This window comes from Thamnophis sirtalis, unplaced genomic scaffold, assembly GCF_051295495.1.
Source record: "Thamnophis sirtalis isolate CommonGarterSnake01/CBP01778 unplaced genomic scaffold, rThaSir2_p1.2 scaffold_8, whole genome shotgun sequence".
Classification (NCBI taxonomy): Eukaryota; Metazoa; Chordata; class Lepidosauria; order Squamata; family Natricidae; genus Thamnophis; species Thamnophis sirtalis.
In genome coordinates, this window is record NW_028261388.1 from 51,897,424 (window position 1) to 51,903,450 (window position 6,027).

Here is a 6,027-nt window from a genome sequence, read left to right on the forward strand (position 1 = left end):
GTTTGTTTTTGAAGGTTTCTGAAATAATTTGTCAACTTTTCTTTTGTATGGATTCTTTCGCTTTGTAAGCAGTTCAAATGCTTTCATTGATCTTCTTACCAGTTTCTCAGCCTTTATGATGTCCATATTGCTTGCTTGAAGTGTAGTTGAAAGAAGTAAGATTTCTTCCAGAATCTCAATCATCAACACCAAATCATTTAAAAATATTTATTTTCCAGACGGGCAGCCATACCTTAGTATTTTGCATTCAAATGAAAATACTGATGTAGCACTGGATAAGCACACCATTCAGCTATGGTTTCCCTTAAACTACAGGAAGCCCATCTTGGCCCAAAGTCTTCCAATCTTTATGATGCTAATGTCAAATTCTTTGGATATTTCATCAAGTTCAATTCGGTTCTTATTGGATTGCTGAAAAATAGAGCATATCTTATCAATAAATATTTTAAAATGATTTACTTGCTTTATTTCCTTTATGGCAACATCTAACACAAGTTGGAGGCAATGGTTCAAGCAGTGCCATATGATGATGTTTGGAAACTCTTTTGTTATCCTAGTGCTCACTCCAGATTTTCTCCAAGCATAACGCTGGCACCATCAGAGCAAAACGCTATTAATTTTTTTTTGTAGGTAATTCTGGGTAAACCCAACCTTATGTAAACTTTTCAGAACTGCAGAACATATTGTCTCTGCATCTTGTTTCTTCAATTCAACAAGCTCAACAAAAATTGTTGGTGGGTTCTCTGAGTCCTCAACTTTCATGAAAATTATAAAAACTGATTTGCAGAATACCGTTGAGGCTTTGTCAATGATCAGATATATCTTCAGGTTCTATGCAATGATGCTGGAAAACATCTTGGTTTTAATTTCGTTAGCAATGCACTCAACTATTTTCACAATTGTTGGCCTTGAATGCAATCCTATTCCCAAATCTACTCCATTTTCAATTTGCAACTCTATCAATTATTCTATGCTTGAAATTGGTCTATATGCTTTTTTAGAAGTGCTGTCTAAATGCTTTCCAGGTATCTTCTCCATTGCTTTTGTTATGGGATGCTGCCCCCTTGTTTGACATTGTCTCTATGACTGGTGTGTGATTTCGATGTGATATGTTCTCTCATTTTCTTCCGTAGAGACACCTGCTCTACTTCCTTATTTTTCCCAGCTGACTCAATCTTGAAATGCTTCCATTCTTTGGACACATGAATAACACTCTCTATTGTGAAGTCATGTTTCGCACAGTACTTGCATCCTAGTTTCTTCCAATCCAAGATACTTTTCTTGGAAGTTGCTGTACTGTTCCAATGACCAACACTCAGGGAGAATGATTTCAAATTCGGGCTCAGGTGTCTCAATATTTGGCTAGCTGCTTTCTCTGAGTCCAAGTTCAAGTGGTGGAAGTGGTGGTACTTGTAGTGCTTGGGATGGTTTTGGATCCTTCAAGGCCAATTCTGATGGTTGTTGTGACAGTTTTGGTTCTTGGCCAAGAAACCAACTAAAGTTTGTTGCCTTTTCATCCTAGCTGGAAAAGGCTGCTACTGCAAAAGAAAAAAAAAGCTTTGTTAGCTGAGGATTAGTGATGGGAGCAATGCAAAAGCACACAAAAGGGCCCCTGCCACAAGCAGGAAACTCAAAGAGCCACAAAGAGCTCAAAAAAACAACTTCCACACTTAACACAGAAACAACACAAAAGCAACACAACTGACTCACACAAAATACAGAAGCATCTGTACCTCACACAAAAGTGCTCCTGCAACAAGCAAGAAACTCACAGAGCCACAAAGAGCTCAAAAGCCAACTTTCACACTTAACACAAAAACAATGACATTGTGCAACACTCAATGTAAAAGCACACAAAATGTCCCCTGCAACAACAATCAGAAAACTCAGAGAACTTGAAAAACCAACTATCACAAGCACCAAATGTCACATACAGCTTGGTGTGATTTTGTATGTTTGTGTAGTGAGTGTGAAACACAACAGAAACACACAAAATCTCAAAAAGCTGCACAAATCTAAAAATATAAAAGCAGTTAAAACTTTATAAATTTTAAATGGCTATTTCCTAAAAAAAAAAAAATCCTAAAAAAACCCCAAGTAACCTTTCTTTAAAAAAGTCAAAAAAACAACGACTCACACTTTTACCCAATTGAAAGCACAAGGCAGGCAGATTCAGTTGCTAACAGATGAGTTGGATTGCAGGCTGCAGCCAAGGGATTTCAGCAGCAGCAAGTGAACAGCAAGGTAGACGTTCTGCGACCAGCGGCTCGGAATTCGGTCTGAAGAGGGAAAGTAAGCAAGCTGGAGGCTAGGGGGAAAGTTGGTAGCAAGCTTAGCAGCTTAGCCAGGCCAGGCAGGTGAGCCCAGGGACTGGGGGGGGGGGCAGCATGCTTGGCTGTAGCCGATCCCTGGTGGCCGGCAAACTACATGAGCCCAGGGATGGGGGGGCACACTAGGCCGCAATTGGCAATGCTTACCCCTTTGAGTGAGCGGCCATTGGCAAGGCTTCTGAACGAGTTGTCTCAGTGAGCATATGTTGCAAAATGAGTAGCTAGGCCACGTGACAAAGAGAACTTATATAGGGAGGGTGGGGTGGGTGGGCTGGAAACGCCAAGTGTCCAGAAGGGAAACAGTGTGGCTGGGAGCAAAGTGCCAAGCGGCCGGGAGCAAAGTGCCGAGTGTCCAGAAGCGGCTGCAAGTAGTGAGCCGGAAGCGGTCAAGTAGATGACTGGGTGAAGATGAGGCCACCAGGGATTTTTACCATTCGATCGAGAAACCACTGCCTATTATACCCACCAGTTCGGCCGAACCAGGCCAAACCGGGAGGATTTTGCCCCTGGTCTAGAGGAGAAGCACAGTTCTGAGAGCAGCCACAGTTCAGGGAAGTTGGTTCCAAGAAGTCCTCCTCACATGAAGAGTTCACTGGCACTGCAGCACCACCAGGAATATAACTGTGTCACTGCGACCTTACACCTAGCCAGGCCAGGCCAGCACGTCAAACAAACAAATAAGACAAGCACAGCAAAATAACGAGACGTCGGTAAAAGCACATGACTGGAAAAAGCAATGGTTGTTTCTGACAAAAGCACCTTCTAGCAGTATGTCTTTAAATCTCATTCCCCAGGTAAGCTTTGTAAAGAGGGGCAGTGTACCTTCCTCCAAAATTGTCAGGTTGCCCTGCACTGTTCCTGCCTCCTCTCCATTCTCTGGGGATCAGGGGGATAGGTAATTGCTCTTCTGTTCCGCTGCCTGCTCTGCCCTCCCCCATTGCCTGGTCCTCCTGTACCACCTCTCCCTGGCTGATGACCCTTCCCAGGCCCGAGGAACCTGGGACTGCCTCCTCCTGCTCCTCCAGATGTTCCTCCATCGTCTCTAGTTTTCTCCTCCTCCTCCTCAAACTCAGGCTCTAACGGGGTCATGACATATGCAATCCAGCTAAAGTTCAGTTCTTTATCTGAATAAACCCATACTACCCTAAGATAATTGGAAGTACACTGAGAGTTTCTAGGGAGTTTCTATCCTAAATCTGTTCCTCTTCCCACTATCCAACTCTGGACTGTGCTGCCTTTTGTCCAGCCCCCTCCCTGGAATGTGCTCCTTCCTTCCTGGGAACTTGCTGTTGAATTGTGCTATGATTCATATTTTTAAAACATGACGCGGTGACTCGGTGGCTAAGATGCTGAGCTTGTCAATCCGAAAGCTCAGCAGTTTGGCCATTCGAATCCCTAGTGCCCCGTAACGGAGTGAGCTCCCAGCTTCTGCCAACCTAGCAGTTCGAAAGCATATAAAATGCAAGTAGAAAAATAGGGACCATTTAGGTGGGAAGGTAACAGCATTCCATGCACCTTCGGCATTTAGTCATGCCAGTCACATGACCACGGAGACGTCTTTGGATAGCACTGGCTATCCAAAGACGTCTAGAATTCCCCCTAGAGTTGGGAACAACTAGCACATATGTGCGATGGGAATCTTTACCTTTACCTTTACCTTTAGTCTTTCTTTGAAACTCTTAGTTTTCCTTACACTAATAAAAAGTCTATTAATTTAAACCACTTTTAAGGTAAATTAGTTTGGATAAATCATCCTCTATGGTAACATATACATTTATTGCATTGAAATAAAAATTTAGATTCATGATCGTATGGATTACAAAATAAGTTAATTTTTTAGAAGTGGGGAAATAATTTTAAAATAAAACATGTATGTATATATGTATGTATGTATGTATGTATGCATGCATGCATGCATGCATGCATGCATATATTTAGTGTCACAACCCCTGCTATGCCCTAATTATGGGAGGAAGCTAACTGCTTCCATTCTCTGTCTATCGGCTCGTCACAAGAGACCATCACGACAGAAACCCAATATTTTTACTGTTGCCTTTGTTACATTTGTGTAGTATTTGTGCTGATAAATAAATAAAGGGAGACTAGTATAGATCTATTTCAAGCTATTTAGCTCTCATCAGCTAGCCATACCCTTACTGGAAATCCAGTAAGGGTATGGCTAGCTGATGAGAGCTAAATAGCTTGAAATAGATCTATACTAGTCTCCCTTTATTTATCAGCACAAATACTACGTATGTATGTATGTATGTATACATACACACACATACACACACACATACACATACATACATACACATACACATACACACACACACACAACTCTATAGGTAAAAACTCTTTCTCCCAACTTGGAACTGAACCAGATGGATGTTTCTTTCAACACTACTTTTCTTTTTCTGCTAAGAAAGTTTTCTTAGATAGAGAAAGTTACTTTAAGAAAGTGATTAAAGTGTTAATTTAAAATGGCATACTAAAAAGCAGAGACATCACCCTGCTAACAAAAGTGTGTATAGTGAAGGCTATGGTTTTCCAAGTTGCAATGTATGCCTGAGAAAGTTGGACCATAAGAAAGGCTGAGTGCCAAAGAATTGAGGCATTTGAACTATAGTGCTGGAGAAGACTCCTTTGAGTCCCTTGGATTGTAATGCGATCAAACCTGTCAGTCCTAAAATTCAACCCTGACTGCTCTTTAGAAGGTCAGATCCTGTATCACGTTCCGGCGTTCATGTTGCATACAAAGAGAGATTCAGTTTGTTTGGTGAAAAACTTTTATCTCTATTTAAGAAACTATGTGATAACCAGTACTAAATGACAATGATACAAAGGTAATCAAATCCAAGTCAGTTCTAACCAAGTTAACACCATCACCCATATATATATATATATATATATAGCCTCTTTCCTGGTTAGCCACATCCGAGCAAAAGAGTTACATCAGAGTAGGCAGTTGCACCCGAGTAGATGAGCCACATGCAGCTAAAGGCTCAATCAACATCAGAGAGGCAACATCAACGTGGCAGCGTTAGTGGCGTGTAAGCACGGCCGAGCGAGCATGGTGATGGACAGTTTCCCCCTGGATGGCAGCCTGAGGGCTGACATCCTGAAGATGAAACTCAAATACTTTGGCCACCTAATGAGAAGGAAAAACTTGCTGTAAAAGAGCCTAATGTTGGGAAAGATTGAGAGCGAAAGAAGAATGGGACAACAGAAAATGAGGTGGCTGGATGGAGTCACCTAAACAGGAGGCGTGAGTTTAAATGGACTCCAGAGGATGGTAGAGGATAGGAAGGCCTGGAGGAACCTTGTCTACAGGGTCGTGATGGGTTGGACACAACTTCACAACTAACAACAATGAAAAATACCTTGTTTACAAGTTAAAATACATAAATTGGGTGACCTATATTATGTTCAATGCTACTTTTCTTATATATTTGCTTTTAAGAAATGGGAAACATCATACTTCAGTTTTCATTAACCCTAGTTCACATCAGATGGTTGATAATGCTTTTTATGTATGTGTAATCAATGCTTTGGAATATCAGAATGAAAGATCTAATGTAAATGTAGATCTGTCGAAATTTTATTTGCTGTTCCTCTTCATTTGTTGTCTTTGAGTAAATTACCTTCAGGAAGAGAAAGTTAAGCAGAAACTGAGACTGAAAAAAGATGTGTACAG

The 6,027-nt window shown here is 41.3% G+C and overlaps 1 pseudogene; it reads right to left on the reverse strand.

Annotated features, from left to right (window-relative positions):
* Nucleotides 1-309: 309 nt before the first annotated feature.
* Nucleotides 310-2,533, reverse strand: LOC106553827 (E3 SUMO-protein ligase KIAA1586 pseudogene; annotated as a pseudogene).
* Nucleotides 2,534-6,027: the final 3,494 nt, after the last annotated feature.